The sequence below is a fragment of the Drosophila ananassae genome, chromosome XL (genome assembly GCF_017639315.1).
Source record: "Drosophila ananassae strain 14024-0371.13 chromosome XL, ASM1763931v2, whole genome shotgun sequence".
NCBI lineage: Eukaryota > Metazoa > Arthropoda > Insecta > Diptera > Drosophilidae > Drosophila > Drosophila ananassae.
In genome coordinates, this window is record NC_057931.1 from 13,900,364 (window position 1) to 13,918,121 (window position 17,758).

General features: G+C 39.1%; 3 long non-coding RNA genes across 3 annotated transcripts; 1 reads left to right on the forward strand and 2 right to left on the reverse strand.

Moving 5' to 3' along the window:
- Positions 1–2,227: 2,227 nt before the first annotated feature.
- On the reverse strand, positions 2,228–3,176 carry LOC123257514. The gene is made up of 2 exons (XR_006507606.1): positions 2,738–3,176; positions 2,228–2,678 (listed from the first exon to the last, which is right to left on the reverse strand). It is a non-coding gene; the product is annotated as an uncharacterized LOC123257514 (long non-coding RNA).
- A 2-nt stretch (positions 3,177–3,178) lies between these two features.
- Positions 3,179–4,458, forward strand: LOC116655330. The gene is made up of 2 exons (XR_004310456.2): positions 3,179–3,583; positions 3,653–4,458. It is a non-coding gene; the product is annotated as an uncharacterized LOC116655330 (long non-coding RNA).
- Positions 4,459–13,528: 9,070 nt separating this feature from the next.
- Positions 13,529–14,226, reverse strand: LOC116655342. The gene is made up of 2 exons (XR_004310465.2): positions 13,855–14,226; positions 13,529–13,798 (listed from the first exon to the last, which is right to left on the reverse strand). It is a non-coding gene; the product is annotated as an uncharacterized LOC116655342 (long non-coding RNA).
- Positions 14,227–17,758: the final 3,532 nt, after the last annotated feature.

A 17,758-nucleotide genomic window follows, 5' to 3' on the forward strand; every position in this document is an offset into this window, starting at 1 on the left:
GCGACCCGCATTAATCACATATGTAAGTCGACCCAAAGCGCAAAGCCCCAAAACCCGACAATAACCAAAATGGCCCCCGAGGCAGATACTCACCGACTCGGATGCGGATACACAGCAAAAATACGAACACAGATACATAGCTACAGAGATACAGATACAGATACAGAGCGGCGAGCTCAGATGTCGCACCATTACATCCAATAACAAATCGCAACGAAATCGCAACGAATCGAATTTAAAAGCGAATTACAATCAAATGTATTTAAGTATTGAGCCTACCCTAACCGAAAAGTGAAAAAGAATCAAAAGAGTTGGCACAAACTTTAACCTTTCACCCCCGCGCCCCCGCTCCACCAACACAAACACACACACAATTGACTTTGACACACAGATGTATCCGTATCTGTATCTGTATCTGCAACTCTGTAGCTGTTGCACGAATGTGTGTCTGTTTTAATACCCGGTACTTGGGAGTAGGAGAGTATATGCGAGCGTTTTTATTTACTCTAGTACTATTATATATATTGTATCAGAATTATAAAATATAGACGTCTCAAAGTTTTAATATTTTAAAAATATTAAATCTAAATAAGTTACAGAAGGCACCTAGACCAAATACGGAGTAAGCCTAAAGGTATGCTATTTAAAAGAGAACAACTTCAAAGTACCGGGTAGCAGATAGTCGAAGGACTATCGAGTCGAGAACTGTCCCCATCACACATGTTATTTTTCGCCCTGTGTGGGTGTGCGCCAATTGTTGACTGACTCGATTGAACTTTATAGCGCCAGTTGCAAAAAGGGGTGAGCCCGAGGGGAGTCAGCGGGTTAGAGGCGGCCCAAAAACGGGGCTCGATGGCGGAGGGCAGAGGGGCTACAGCTTGTGTGGGTGACGTTTTTATATTGTCCAATGTCGCCGGAAGCCGTAAAATCGCACTCCAGAGCTCCAACATAGGCCTTACACGAGAAACGAAAAAACGAGGAGCAGGGCGGAGGAGTGGCCGCAAATCCGACATTGCATTGCCACCGACGAGTACGTGGGTGTATGGCGGGGTGTGCGCCTCTGTGCTGGTGTGTATGTGTGTGCTTATTTCCCAGAACCACTAATCCGCGGTTGTCCTGGTGGAAAAAGGTGGAACATCCTGTAATCGCAGCAATCAACACCGAGGCCCGCATAAAAAAGTAAAAACACTGAGAAACATGAGCATCTAATTTCATAATTCCCGGAACCTAACCATACAATTTTCATGGAACTGACCAATGGAACTGACCAACGGAACTTCCCAAGCCCCCTCTAAAATAAAAAAAAAAAAAATCTGGAAAAAAGTTTATATATACAGAATGGCAACGACCCACATGGAAACCAATAAATATTGTTCATCCACTCGAATGCTTTTTAACTGAAAATCGTTGAACCCTTTGCCGACAACAGAAAAAGAGTAGTAGGGGCGTAGTGTGTTACAGGGGCTACTGGTGTGATTCTAGGCCCAGATCGATTCATGGCAGGATGGTCGGATAGATGGCCGGCTGGATGGATGGCTGGCTGGATAAATGGATGGATGGAACGACAGCTCTCGCCCGGAGCCAAGTGACGCCCCGTCCAGCAAAATGCATGAATGAACATTTCAATTTGATGCATTTCTCGCCATGAACGATAATTGATGCTGGGAGTTCCAACTTCCAATGCGGGGCGGACACAATTCCTTGTTTTTGGCCACAATTTTTAACCGCAAAATGTTTGAGAAGCAATTAAAATATTCTCTGAATTTGTACACAAATATTTAACGACAAATTTCAGGCTATGAGATGGGGAGCAATACGTGGCACATTGACTATTTATTCCTATTACCCTCTGGGTATTATGAATTTGTCCAAAGGGGGCTTTTGGGGGAGTTTTGAAAACCCAACTATTTAAAAAATGTAGAAAATTATGTTACAATAAGGTATGTAGGTTAAAAGGAAATGGTTTTTATTCATTGACTTTCAAGTTGCAAGTCATCCGTTTATGGTTTATACTATTGTATACTACCTTGGTCTCTCAGCAGACTATATATATTTCCATACAAATTTCCATATGTATGTAGTTTATAGTTCTGTTTTCTATAGTTTGAATTCCAAGTAATAACTTCTTCAAACATCAGCCCACTTCTGAAATAAGCCATTTCTGAATAAATATTGAAAAGATTAACGAAAAGAACATCAAGAACAGAACCGAGACCAACAAAACAAATCAAATATAAATTTTGTTTATTACTAGACAAAAGAAATGTATTTTTTTGCAGATTACAAAGCAAAGTGTTCTACTCTCGTCACTGGTAGTGGTGTTCCTTATTTTTATCTAGCTTTAATGGCATATATAGATCTAGGGACATAGATCTAATGGGTAGCGACCACCAATATCCTTTGATGCGCTTACAGACTGCAGTCCTGTTTAAGCATCTCAGATATGGCGCCTTACCTCGTCGGGAACAATCAGAAAAGGTCGAAGGTCTTCCACTGCGCAATCCCCAAATAAGGCAAACGTACTTTCCATCCAGTCTGCAGTCGATACTGCTGCCTTGAAGACATATCGCTGAACTGCATGGACATATCACAGCGGAGGGTGGACGGGGATCGAGTTATAATTCCTCCGGTTGAGCCGAAAGTGTATGACAAACGGTGGTAAACTGCTAAGACTTGCCCTTTGTAGGAAATGTTGTTTCAGCCCAACCTTTTAAAGAAAAATGATGTTCTTACATACCGATTGGTTACTATATGTTTGAGGTACGAGTGTATCTGAGATAGATAAAGGTCTCCTTTTATTCCATTTTGAACTCCAGAAAGCCCATGAACTTTCCTTCACCCGAGAAGGATGAGCTCCAAGCTGTGTAGGGATGTGGTAAACGTATTCAGCATTGTGAGGTTTTGTATTATGTTAGTTGTTTTATAAATAATTGCATTATAGCTACTTTCGAAAGGCCTACTTGGACAGACAAAAAAGTTTTTCAGCCTTGTATTCAAAATTTCTTAGGACCTTAGGACTATTCCTTACAAAGTCCTTATCGACGACCGTCATTAGATCAATCATTATCATTATTATCATTAAAACATTATTAGTCTATAGCCGCAATAGACTCAAGCCAATACACCTTGAGGAGCAGCCTGAGGAAAATTGATTACGAAGGTTGTTTCCCATCTCATATCTGCATACATGGAGTATAGTGACGAAAACATTTCATTTAATAAGCAAGCCTTGAAAGTAATTTCGAAATATTTGCTATATAAGAGGGCTTCTGTTCCGTCTAGAATCAGTTACTGACTGCCCTCCAAACAGCGAGGACCAAATTTTTTGGATTTATTTATTTCTTAAAAAGTGAAAAAAGTATAAAAAGTCTTAACCTGAAATTGAAACCAAAAAAAGAGGAAACTGAAGATGAGATACGAAGGGGCTGCTGTCACCCAAAGAAAGTTTTATAGCCTATAGTACAGTTTGTATTCAAGAATAAAACTGTCTTCGAGTGACAGCAGTTCTTTCGAATTTCCTATACAGTTTCTTCTTTTTTTGATTCTAATGGAACTTAATTCCCTTATATTTCGGCGAATCGGGGTAAGTCTCTGATATTTATTCCTTCCTTACTTTAATCTATTCCCCAACTTTAATTTTCATTTCGCCAAGACGAAGCCCGTTGTAGTACTTGTGATGTTGCTGGCAAAGTTGAAGTAATCTACATCCTGGTCTATGGCCTGAGAGCGCTAAAGACGATCATATAAGGTAGAGTTCTACGCCCAAGGCGCTTAAATTCTGGCGAAGCACCTGATAGCTCCTGGTGCAGATTCCCGGCTTTCTGCACCGTTCGGATGTGCAGAAATTCGTCCAGATGGGTGGCCTCCTCAAGGATAACGAAGCCAATGTGCCAATCCATCCTGGCTAGTAAAGAACTCTACCACGAAACGCTTCAACTGGAGGAGCAGGAACAGTTGGCCATATCAGTGGATGGCCACGCCAGTGGAAATAAAAGGATTTATAGATCTGTTTGAAACGTTAAAAATTCGTCAGTTCCATGAATTATGGATGCCAATGTCAGAAACTAACCTCAAACTTTAGTTGATGGTCCTTCAACTCCACCCCAATGGGCCTGATCTCGCCTGAGCTTGCACATATTCATATCATAGTAAATTCAATACTGAATGCCATAACTTCGTTGTTTTTCAAGTTAGAAGGATGGGAGTTTCAATGGATTCCTATTTGGGCAAAATAATTCGATGTGCCAAATTATATAAGGATCGTCCGACTACATACGATCCGCTAATAATGTAAGATGCGTGTCGCCACCTAGCGGACTGCGACTCAACTGCAAGAGTATATAAACTTCGGCTCCGCCCGAAGTTAGCTTTCCTTTCTTGTTTTTTTTGTTTTTTATATTATTTTTTTCACTTCCGAATTAAATATAATGGTCTCTGAGTAACAGCAGTCCTTCCGTACATTTTTAGATTCTTATTTTTTTATTTCAATGGACCATGATTCCTTCACGCTTTGGTCTACTGTGGAACGGCATTGGAATCTAGCATCCTTATTTTTTATTATTTTATTTCGATTATTAATTTTAATTGACGAGAAGTTGGTCGCTAATAGCTTCAATCACAAACTGCGTTATGGACTCTCGTATTTTAAGTTTTCCTTACTTCCCGAGTCGTTTGTGTTCCTCTAAATAAGTATTTAACTTGTAATGTGTGGGTGTGGTTCGAACTCCCTACGTTGTTAGCCAACTTCTAACGTGGGGGTGTACGGGCTGTAGTTAAACAGAACCAAATTGCAAGATCTACTGCAAGGTTCAGAGGATATACCTTGGGGACGTATGGATGGGAGTGAAGGGCGTGCACTTCTTGTGGTCTTAGACTAAGCTCGACGGATGGGGTGGTTCTTTTCACGTATCCATACTACACATCATCAAAATAAATTTAAGTGCACTAACTAGATGCAAATTAATAACGAAAACCCGGATGATTGTCTTACTGACTCAAATCCAAAAGAAAACTAAGGAAACAAATCACCTAAAAGGCAAACAGGCTCAGAAGAAAGAGAGAGAGAATGACTTTGATCAGTTGTAGGGTATTAGATGTTCATTATACCCTATTCTTAACCCACCCGACCTTGGCGAGATCTACGACGTTTGATTCGCCCCATATCACAATCCTATGTGATACCTATTGTGGTTCCAGCATGGCTATTTGAAGTTTCGGTGGCGGATCTGTAATGGCCTTAAGCCTTCATGGAGTTCCTAACACTCAAATTTAAATTGGAGCGAACTTGATTCATTTTTCCCAGTTGGGTATTTCTATTTCATTATAAAATTTCTCCTTAACAGCTACTTTATATAATTTCATTAGAATTCATATTAATATATATATATATATAAATTTATATTTAGATATAAAGAAGAGATTTAAAAATATTGGGTTAAATTCAATAAATCAGTTTAACTACGTTTGGGATTAATGTAGTAATTAAATTAGGAATTATAAAATTTGCGATTTCATTAGTTAAAATTATTATCAATCCAAAATTATCCAATTCATGCCTTGCTAAAATTTACTGTTTGCTTCGCAAAACTATTAAAATTTAATTTAGGGATATTCACTCACCGATGTTCGCCGCCGTTGAGCTCAAGGACAGGAATAGCTAGAGATGTTTATAATTATTAATTTAAATAGAACAATAAATTAGCCTGGCCATGCTCGAATATTATCGCAAAGTTATCGTTATTTAATTCAATCTAAATTCTTTCCTTATATTTTCATATCACTTATATATATATATTTACATAAATCTATATATTTATAATAAAATAACAACGGATATTAAGATATTAATTATTTAAAAAAAACTGAAGGGTGTGCAAAATTCGAATTAAGATACAATATTCTTTCATTCCGCAGAACAATTTCATAATTAACAAATGGGATTTGAGAGCTTTGAATAAAATTCAGCAGGCCAATATTCACATAATTGCACTTCTTCTAGTTACAAATTTATCAATAATTCGCTGGAGTTTTCTCTCCGTGTAGCGAAAAGGGGGCTTGTCGTCGAATCCAAAAAAATATTTATCAAAAGATTGCGATCCCGCGTCGAATCTCTGCACTATTCAATTCCCATATTTCATCCATTTCGGCCTCCAGATAGCCGGTTGCATAATAGGGTGCTAGACGATTACATAATCCTGTACTAGCCGATTAAAAAAAACTGGTGCTAGCCGCTTACATAATTTGGTACTAGCCGCACTGGCACGTGGCACTGGGGGGTAATAAATTCATGAAAAAAAACTGCACTGCACTGAATTTATAACATACCTGGCATAAAATAACTAAACACTTATTAAATGAATCCCGATAATTCGTCTGGGATTTGATTTTACTTAATTTTCAGCACAATTTAAATATTTATTAAACTTGGCTTACAATTGCAGCCGTATTGCTTTCAAGCTCGTCAAAAAATGTCAAAGCTCTCCTATGCAAATCTAGCCCTAACTATGCTAGAGAAAAAGCTTTTACATAACGGCACTCTTATCTCGATATGCAAAAACATAGATAAGAATCGCGTGATGTTTCGTTCACTTATCCAAGGTGACCGCAGATCAATGATATTCGGTGATAAGCTTTTAAGCTTTTCTATGTCTATCTTATGACCGCTCTTCGCATGCGTGCCCTGTTGGAAATCCACACACTACACCACAGTTAATGCTCCAAAAATCTTATTAGCAGGGGTCATTAACTGAAATCACTAATATCTACTAATATTTTATTTTATTTTATTACTTGAATGTCCTTTAAGTGGTAGGTTCCTAAAATTTTCCTGATTCATTTACCAGTTCATAATAAGAACGTCCTACTTTCTTTTTCACTTTAGCTTTAATAAAGAGAGGTGCTAATTTAGCGTTAAACTTCTTGCTGGCATTACTTTGTGCGAAATTACGAGCAAGGACTTCTTCACCATTTTTAAATTCTACCGATCTAGTCCTTAAATTATAAACCTTAGCGTTTATTTCATGAGCCAAAGATATATTATTCTTAGCTTTATTTCGAATACACTGCAAGGCGTCAGTACGCTGTATTTCCGTATTGTCTTTTAAAAGATTCAAATTTCTCAGCAGTTCGTAGTCTTTCCCGTGAAGGACCATATTCTGACCGAAGGTCATAAAGTAAGGCGAAAATCTAGTACTTTGATGGATATTGGCTCTAAGGGCTCCGCTTATCTCCGGCAGATGTCTATCCCAATTGGAATGATCGGTGCCGATGTATGCGCGTATTGCGGCGAGAACTGACCTATTTAGGCGTTCGCTTGCGTTAGCCTGGGGCGAATAGATCGCTGTACAAATATGCTTGGTTCCAAACCGGGTCAGAAATGATTTGAACTCGGCCGATCGGAACTGTGAGCCATTATCGGTTAAAATCGTCTCAGGAACACCGAAGGTATAAAATACTGAAGTTTCGAGAAATTCACAAATCCGGCTCGAAGTAAACTTCTTGATCGGATGTAAAAAATGGAATTTAGTATAATGATCTACTATGACTAGTATGCCGATATTCCCACTTTTTGATCTGGGATACGGGCCTAATAAATCCATGTACAATTTTTGAAAGGGCCTATCTGACGTTAACGGCTTTCCCATCGGAGGTTTCAACACTACGTTTGGGCTTTTCGTTGTGCGACATACGGAACACTTCAAAACGTAATCCCGAATTTGCGAAACCATTCCTGGCCAAAAGAAAAATCTTTTTAGATTTGCTACCATTTTTCCAATGCCGCAATGAGCTGCGTCTGGGGGGGCATGTGATCTGTATAAAGTCCCTTGTCTTAAGTTTGAAGGTACCCATAATTTCCATGAATTCATTTCTTGGACAACGTCACCAGTGGCCTGCTCTACTCTTTTATAAACAAAATTATCCATAATCTTGAGATCTGGTAGCTTAGACTGATTCCGTTGGATGTTTTCAATCAGATCCGTGTATTCTGCTGATTTAAATTCAACTGAGGTCAAATCTATCAATGGACCGAAGTCTTTGATTTCAGATACCGCTGGTTCATGTTGACGGGAAAGAGTGTCAGCTACTACGTTTAGAGTTCCACGCCTATGCTCAATTTTCATCTGCTTGGCAAAAGGCTGTAACTTGACCGCCCATCGACCCACGCGACCTGTCAAATCTTTCTGTTCCATTAGCCACTTCAATGATGCATGATCAGTGACTACTGTAAACTCTAGACCTTCAATATACGCTCTAAATTTCTTCACACCTCTGACTACTGCCAAGCACTCTAGTTCGGTCACTGTGTAATTGCGCTGCGCTTTTGTCAGTTTCTCGGACATATAGGCAATCGGCATTTCGTCGCCGTTAGCATTTGCTTGTGCCAAGACACATCCCACTCCATATATACTTGCATCGCACAGTAGTATGAAGGGTCTAGAAAAATCGGGAGTGTGCAGTATCGGTGCTGATGTTAGCTTTCCTTTCAACTCAGCAAATGCTTTATCTGCCTCCTGGGTCCATTCTAATTGTCTATTTTTCCGTAGCAACTGAGTTAACGGGAAACTAACAGTTGCATAATTGTCTACAAAGCGTCTATACCATCCTGTTAAACCTAAAAATCGTCGCAGTTGCTTGACGGAAGTGGGGACGGGGAATTCATTGATAGCCATAATTTTCTCGTTGTCTGTTTTAAGCTGACCATATCCAATGATGAATCCTAAATATTTTACTTCTCGCATGCAAAAGTTAGACTTAGCGACGTTTATTGTCAAATTGGCTTTCCTTAGACATACAGCCACTTCTTGAAGAAGCTGCATGTGCGACTCAAAGTCTTCCGATAAGATAAGAAGATCGTCTAAGTAAACAAAAACTCTTGTACGAAAGTGAGCCGGGATCACAAGGTCCATTAATCTACAAAGTGTCTGAGGTGCATTGCACAGACCAAAAGGCATTACTTTATATTGGTATAAAGGCCTGTTCGGAACTGTGAACGCGGTGTACTGCCGAGAGTTTTGTTCCAGAGGGATCTGCCAAAAAGCGTGCTTCATGTCTAAGCCGGTTATGTAACGTGCTGGTGGTAAACGGCTGAGAATTCCGTCAATATGTGGTAGTGGATAGGCGTCCTTTATAGTTACCTTATTAACCACTCTGGAATCGAGGCAAAGACGAATCTTTTCTCCTCGTTTTACAATGACACTGTTACTACTCCATGGGCTTTTCGATTCCTCTATGATACCTAATTCCAACATCCTATCTACTTCCTCAAACATTAATTTTTCAATTGCAGGGGATATGGGCCAATGTCTCTGCTTTACTGGCTTTGCTTCGCCTACCTCGATGACGTGCTCCATGAGATGAGTACGACCCAAGCCTTCCCTATCGAACGATGGAAATTTACTGATGACCTTATCAAGGTTGTTTTGTTGATCAGGTGACAAAAGGTGTATTTTTGGGCTTCCCTTTTGTTCATCTCTCTCAGTATCTAATTCTGCAACCTTAGGGCTAATTAGGTGGTTGATTAAGTTGAAGCTTTTCCAGAAATCAATGCCTAAATAAACATCCTGACTTAATGTTGGGATAACATAAAACTCAATAGGTCTTATTTTGTCACGGTAAGAAATATTAGTCACATATTTCCCTACCACGGGACATTTATTATTATTGGCTGTTCGGATATTTCCCGAGCATTTTTTAAGTTGGTGATTGCTCATAATTTCGGTAGCTGCTTTTCCGCCTAAGCAACTTACTGATGCTCCCGAATCTAGTAATGCAACATAGTTCCTTTCTCCTATAATAATATCGGTATACAACCTATCATCGGAGTTAAAAAATATAGATGAAACTAACTTTTTCCTGGTATTGGTAACATTTTTCCAAAATAACTTCAACCGAGTGGTTGAACGTCTTGGTTTCAGTTTGGCCGTCGTCTTCGGGTATCCGAATATGCGACACTTTGCTTCATTGTACCTTTTCCATCGAAGGTGTAGAGGTACGAATGAGTGATGTTCGGTGACTGCGCAAAGGGGCTCTGCCTCTTCCTGAACTTTGTTATTCTCTGGAATAGGTGTTATAAATTCCGTTTGAGAATAATTTTCTTTAACTATTGGTTTGGATTTTAAGGATGCGTCAGATAGGTGGTGTTCTGCGCATCCCGCTGACGGTTTTCCGACGGGTTACACCGAGAGCATTTTGGCTTATAAACATCTTTGGCTCCGCAGCCATAACAAAATACTGATCGGACCTCCATACAATCGTCGATCCTATGACCTGGCTTCTGACAATTCCAGCAAACCATCTTCCTCTTATGGATTTCGTCTACTTCCATTTCTAGTTCATCTGCTGAAGTGCCAAATAATTCTGAAACGGAACGATTTGGTATCTTCGGTTTCAAGGATTGGGCCTTAACGTGCTTTTGAAATTGCTCGTGAGTACGAATTTCTTCACGTAATCTAGCAATGGTGTTAATACCTAAATGCATCAACTCGTAACGTAACGATATCTTTGCATTTCTGATAAGAATTCGTACGGTAGATTGTTCGGATATGGGAATCTTTAGTCTACCTAACAAAGTTTCTACAGCGAACTGGTATTCTTCGAATGGTTCGTGTTCTGACTGTCGTCTAACATTGATCAAGTCCCAAATGTCCATATCGGAGTCCACTTCCTGAAATTTTTCGCGAAATTCCTGTTGGAAGGTTTGCCAAGAGAAATTAGGACGAGAACGATGAAACTTCCAAAACCATTCATTCGCCTTTCCTGCGAACAACAAGTACAAATGATCACACAAAAGTTGATAGTCGCCTCCTAAATTTTGTGCTGTAAGGGAGCGAATACGATATAGGAAGTCTTCGACTTGCATGCCGTTTCGCGCACCGTCGAATTTAATTCGCCAGCCTTGTATAATGTTAGCGACTTTTTCGGGGGAAATACTGGACGTTCTAGAATTTCCGGCTGATGTCTCACTATGATGACTGATATTTCTCTGAATGGGTGGTAATTGCGATTGGTAATCGTCAAAGCATCGGGGAACGCTAGGTGACCTTTGATCCTGTTCTGTTGACTCGATATTAAGGGAAGTCATTTTGCTTTTTAGAGCTTGTTCTATCGATGAGTTAATAATTTGGGATATATTCTGCAACATGTTGTTTTGTTGAGCTTGTATACATGATTGTACTAAATCCGTTATTTCGGTTCTGCCTAATCCTTCTCGATGGTTGTCGCTCTCGAGGTATGAGTCACTTGACTGTCCCTTACGTTGCATAGACCTTGTCTGTACCCCTTTTCTTGCTATAGAACCTTTCCCTCTGTTATATGGATTAGCTCTAATTGGTTCAAGACTGGGATCTAACATTTCTCCTAAGGCCTCTGCCTCGTTTATTTCAACCGTTACGTTATTGTTAGTAAGGGATAGTCGGTTCACTGAGCAACTACTGCTGCAAACGGGACAAATTGATTTAACTTGTAAAAGTGGCATTAAACAGCTGTAATGAAATTTATGATTACAGGGAGTCGTAGCCAACATATCGTTTGAACTCGTAGGTTCGCGACAAGTGGAACAAATAGTTTCCTGCTCTCCTACGCCTTCAGCTGGATTCTCTAAGCTGTGTCGTACTGCCATGGTAAAATATCAAATTATCTATTCAATATATAAAAAAAATTACTATAAAACTCCAAAATTAAAATTACGCCAAATAAAAAAATCAAAACCAATCCGCCACCAAAATTCGTATAGCGCTTTTCGGAAATCCGAAATGTGCTGAAACACTTAACTGATCAAATCTCTCTTTCTCTGATACTGTTTGGGGATACACTAGAAAATTACTGACTCGTAAAACTTCCGATAATATGTACATCCAGTAGGTCAAGAGCTAAAACTCTTTCAGCGTCTTGCGATTCCTAACCAGATCTATTATTCGGACCTGATAAATCTGAAATTATTTAACTTGGAGAAGTCAAGTTACACACAAGAGTCGCTCTGGTCGATCAGTCCAAGCTGCTGAACTGCAATCGCAATTCCTAAAGACGAACAGTTGGTGAATTCCATCGAAATTCAAGTTAAACAGATCTAATAGGTTTTACTAAAAAAAAATACTACTACGATATATCATTGTCTAATGGGTCAAGATGCCAAAAAAACTCTAGCCTCTTGCAGTTCCACAAAAGACGATATGAAAAAAAAGGAAACTGACTAGATAACTCTAATCAGGCCTCACCGTTTGGGCGCCAATTTTGTAATGTGTGGGTGTGGTTCGAACTCCCTACGTTGTTAGCCAACTTCTAACGTGGGGGTGTACGGGCTGTAGTTAAACAGAACCAAATTGCAAGATCTACTGCAAGGTTCAGAGGATATACCTTGGGGACGTATGGATGGGAGTGAAAGGCGTGCACTTCTTGTGGTCTTAGACTAAGCTCGACGGATGGGGTGGTTCTTTTCACGTATCCATACTACACATCATCAAAATAAATTTAAGTGCACTAACTAGATGCAAATTAATAACGAAAACCCGGATGATTGTCTTACTGACTCAAATCCAAAAGAAAACTAAGGAAACAAATCACCTAAAAGGCAAACAGGCTCAGAAGAAAGAGAGAGAGAATGACTTTGATCAGTTGTAGGGTATTAGATGTTCATTATACCCTATTCTTAACCCACCCGACCTTGGCGAGATCTACGACGTTTGATTCGCCCCATATCACAATCCTATGTGATACCTATTGTGGTTCCAGCATGGCTATTTGAAGTTTCGGTGGCGGATCTGTAATGGCCTTAAGCCTTCATGGAGTTCCTAACACTCAAATTTAAATTGGAGCGAACTTGATTCATTTTTCCCAGTTGGGTATTTCTATTTCATTATAAAATTTCTCCTTAACAGCTACTTTATATAATTTCATTAGAATTCATATTAATATATATATATATATAAATTTATATTTAGATATAAAGAAGAGATTTAAAAATATTGGGTTAAATTCAATAAATCAGTTTAACTACGTTTGGGATTAATGTAGTAATTAAATTAGGAATTATAAAATTTGCGATTTCATTAGTTAAAATTATTATCAATCCAAAATTATCCAATTCATGCCTTGCTAAAATTTACTGTTTGCTTCGCAAAACTATTAAAATTTAATTTAGGGATATTCACTCACCGATGTTCGCCGCCGTTGAGCTCAAGGACAGGAATAGCTAGAGATGTTTATAATTATTAATTTAAATAGAACAATAAATTAGCCTGGCCATGCTCGAATATTATCGCAAAGTTATCGTTATTTAATTCAATCTAAATTCTTTCCTTATATTTTCATATCACTTATATATATATATTTACATAAATCTATATATTTATAATAAAATAACAACGGATATTAAGATATTAATTATTTAAAAAAAACTGAAGGGTGTGCAAAATTCGAATTAAGATACAATATTCTTTCATTCCGCAGAACAATTTCATAATTAACAAATGGGATTTGAGAGCTTTGAATAAAATTCAGCAGGCCAATATTCACATAATTGCACTTCTTCTAGTTACAAATTTATCAATAATTCGCTGGAGTTTTCTCTCCGTGTAGCGAAAAGGGGGCTTGTCGTCGAATCCAAAAAAATATTTATCAAAAGATTGCGATCCCGCGTCGAATCTCTGCACTATTCAATTCCCATATTTCATCCATTTCGGCCTCCAGATAGCCGGTTGCATAATAGGGTGCTAGACGATTACATAATCCTGTACTAGCCGATTAAAAAAAACTGGTGCTAGCCGCTTACATAATTTGGTACTAGCCGCACTGGCACGTGGCACTGGGGGGTAATAAATTCATGAAAAAAAACTGCACTGCACTGAATTTATAACATACCTGGCATAAAATAACTAAACACTTATTAAATGAATCCCGATAATTCGTCTGGGATTTGATTTTACTTAATTTTCAGCACAATTTAAATATTTATTAAACTTGGCTTACAATTGCAGCCGTATTGCTTTCAAGCTCGTCAAAAAATGTCAAAGCTCTCCTATGCAAATCTAGCCCTAACTATGCTAGAGAAAAAGCTTTTACATAACGGCACTCTTATCTCGATATGCAAAAACATAGATAAGAATCGCGTGATGTTTCGTTCACTTATCCAAGGTGACCGCAGATCAATGATATTCGGTGATAAGCTTTTAAGCTTTTCTATGTCTATCTTATGACCGCTCTTCGCATGCGTGCCCTGTTGGAAATCCACACACTACAAACTTTATTAAGTAACATTTTCTTTATAATTCATTTTAAATATTTTTGTAATTTTTTTTTTCAATAAGAATACATGGTTCTCGAAATCCACGGCTAGGGTCTGGACTACCACTGTAGACTTTCTTCTAATGTTATGATGATTTCCTCAATACTTAAACAGTTGAACTCCACCTAGAATTAATGGAAATAATTACCTTGTTTTATGTGAAACCTGGCTCAAACAGGTACTCTTGGCCAAAACCAATATCGGCTAAACAGAGTGGCAGTGGCTAGGGAAGAGAAAATAGTTGCGAAGGACCAGCTGCGTTTGTCATGCAAATGAAGTTTAATCGAAGCCCAGAACAAAAAAGGTGGAAAAAAAGAAAGAATAACCACGGAACTGATTTAAAATCAGGGAAAGCACTTTCAGGTCCCCGCTGAATGGTCAAGAAAAATCTGGTTGATGTCCAGCATTTTGCGCCCCCACGGCGCCATTTTCCTTCTGTTTCCAGTTCATCTTTTTTCCTTTTTGTCCAAAAACTGACACGTTTCTCACATTAGCCGGGAAATGCTGCGGACGAGTGGAATCTCCACTGGAGTCGCCACTCCAATCACAGCTCCTCCGGGAACATAATTAATCACGTGACGACAGAACGCCGAAATATTTTCAACTAAAAATGATTTTAAAATGCCCTTGATGACAATTTTCGGGGCAAATAAATTATTGCCGCCCGGGAGGACGCTGGAGCGAGAATGGGACTGTCTGGAACTGTGATTTTCTTAAAGGCGAAACTAAGACTTCGAGTTGCAGTGGCAATTGCATAATAAATGAGACACTTCAAAAGGGTTTGGCCCCCGTGACCCTCGACCCGCTAACTGAGAAATTTATAACCTTATTGTGAATTCCAACTAAACAGGGGCGTGCCATCCGGCGCGGGGAATACATCCGCCCCAGACCGGCGGAAGGTGAGTCAGCGGCAGTGGCTGCGTCAGTGGCAATAATAAATTTTATAAAAGTCATTAATCTTGTTGCAGTCGAGTGTTTCTTGGCTGGGTGGGCTGGCAATAAAACAACGTAATAAGATGTCGCCCCCCGAGAACCAACAGCCCAACGTCCATGTCGGGGCAAATCTTTCCCATTGCAATTTGATATATGTTTGCATGCATCTGGATCTGGATTTCTGCACTGCACTCCGGGCGTTTTTAATATGGCTTGTTAGTCGGGTATTTTCAGGCATGTGGGCGGACGCCCGGGGCGTGGCCGGGCTGCGGGTAGGTGCTCGAAGGATTTGTGCCAGGATATGGGTTACAAGTGAGCCGTCAACATGTTTTTTTTTCCATAAAGTGCAGACGATTCATCAACGTTCAACTGGAGTTCCTGCACGTGGCGCCTTGCACCTTCCCCACGAGGGGGCACTGCAGCAATCAAGGGCCCACCACCCTCCTAGGGGTTAATCAAGCTTAGATGTTTTTCCAACAAACGACAACAGTTCGCACAAATAAAGGGCCTCTTGATTAATTGAGCCAGAGAATTGTTTCCAATTAAATTTAATTTCAAGCTTAAACCCTGACTTTTTGTTTCTACAAACAGAGGGGAAACTTATCAACTATTGTGGTTGCGCTTTGTCAACAATAATATATTTAAATAATAAAGCTGAAACCACATTTAAATAAATATTTATTTAGCTGCGTTACTCATACGCCCTGTGGGATAGAAAACGATACGCCCTGAGTGTTTGAGAGAACATTTTCGCTTATAAAAATTATTTGCTTTAATTCTTTTTATTTTACATTTTAGGAAACTATTAATTAAAGTTCAAAATCTATTTTAAATACATTTTTTTCCACGATCTTACCAGAGTTGGTATTTATCTTGATGGCGATGGGACGATCTCGATGCCATCGCCTTATAGCTTTTATGGATACATAGTTCATAACCTAATCTTGCAACATTGCTCATCGCTAAAATAACTTACAAAAGTATTACAACTATATCTTACGTCTAAATGTAGGTATATACAGGTGTGTTTTAGACGTCCTTTATCCATACAGTTTTAAGGAAAATACTTAATATTTCTATAAAAAATTAATTATAAATGCTAAGCAGAAGTTTTGTAGCTAAACATTTTAAAGTTCTAAATTTATGCTCGTGAATAAAAACTATGTAATATTAAGACAAATATGATCTTAAATAACAAAAATAAAGTTATGCAAACTTTTATAACTGAATAAAAAAATATTTCTAAGAACATCACTCATACGCCCTGTGCTCTAAATTTGAGTTAAATATCAAACATATGCCATGTAAGCCCACTAAAATTCCAATAAACTCTTCCACATCACTCGAGAGACAAATACCAATTCATTATGTTTTAAAAACAACAGTGATTGGCTTTTATTCCGTCAACACAATGAAGTCGTTTGTGCTTGCCTTTTTAATTCCGTGCCCCGAACATCTTCATTGGCAAAATCAATAATTGAAACCGACTCGATATAAATGGCAAATTATCGGGTAATGGTTGCGGCACGTGCCTGCAGTTGCAGCGCCGCATCGCTCCGCTACCCCGACCCACCCCCGACCCCCCGTCCACCCCAAACGGTTATGGTTAATTGCAATTGGATAAATGACATTTCCACCAGGGCTGCCACCATCAGAAGAAGCAAAAAAGGTTTTAATATCGCATTTAATTGCCGTTTCTAGCCGCCAGTGACCGCAGCCGCAAAATGCGTGTAATGCAATCGAGCTGATTAACAAACCGACGCGTTCAGGACTAGCAGATGTAATATGCATCGTTCAAGGGGTTGCCTGGCAACCCTGGCCAGCCCCACCTGCCACCCGAGACGTAATTAACACTTCATTTGCTTGATTTAGCGTGGAAATCCCCCCCATTTCGACAGCAACAAGACCCAAAACCGAATGCCGAAGCTGGCGAGAGCTTATCTTATGGATCGAGTTGAACAAGGGACGATCCGGAGGGTGAACACCCTCCGGCGTAAAAAATAATATTTAAAATGCCAAGAATATTCCTGAAATATAAATAAGTTTACTCCCCTCCACAAAAAAGGAAAAGGGGACATTGTTCCTAAAAAACTGTGCAAATCCTTAACCTTTTTCACGCATTTTCTTTCGTTTTTTTATCTCAAGGACTCATCTGGGGCTCAGCTTGACACTTGAGTGTGAAAATGGAAATCCTTCGTCACAAAAAAAGAACAAAAAGGCGAAGCTGACATTTCATTCGCCGGCTAATTGAAAAGCCACAAAATACATTGAAGGTTCTCTGGGGGTGTCAGGTGGGCTTCGAAAATAAAAAAAAATTAAATAAATAAAAATGATAAAACCTACGGCCGTCTACGGTCGTCTGATTTATTTCCGGCAATGCTTCTCTTAAATTTGAACACAACCGGATGGAAGCTAAACGAGAAATACCTATTTTATGGGCGTTTGAGCTATAGATCTAATTTTATTTTTATAAAAAACAAGAAAGGAAAGCTAACTTCGGGCGGAGCCGAAGTTGATATACCCTTGCAGTTCAGTCGCAGTCCGCTA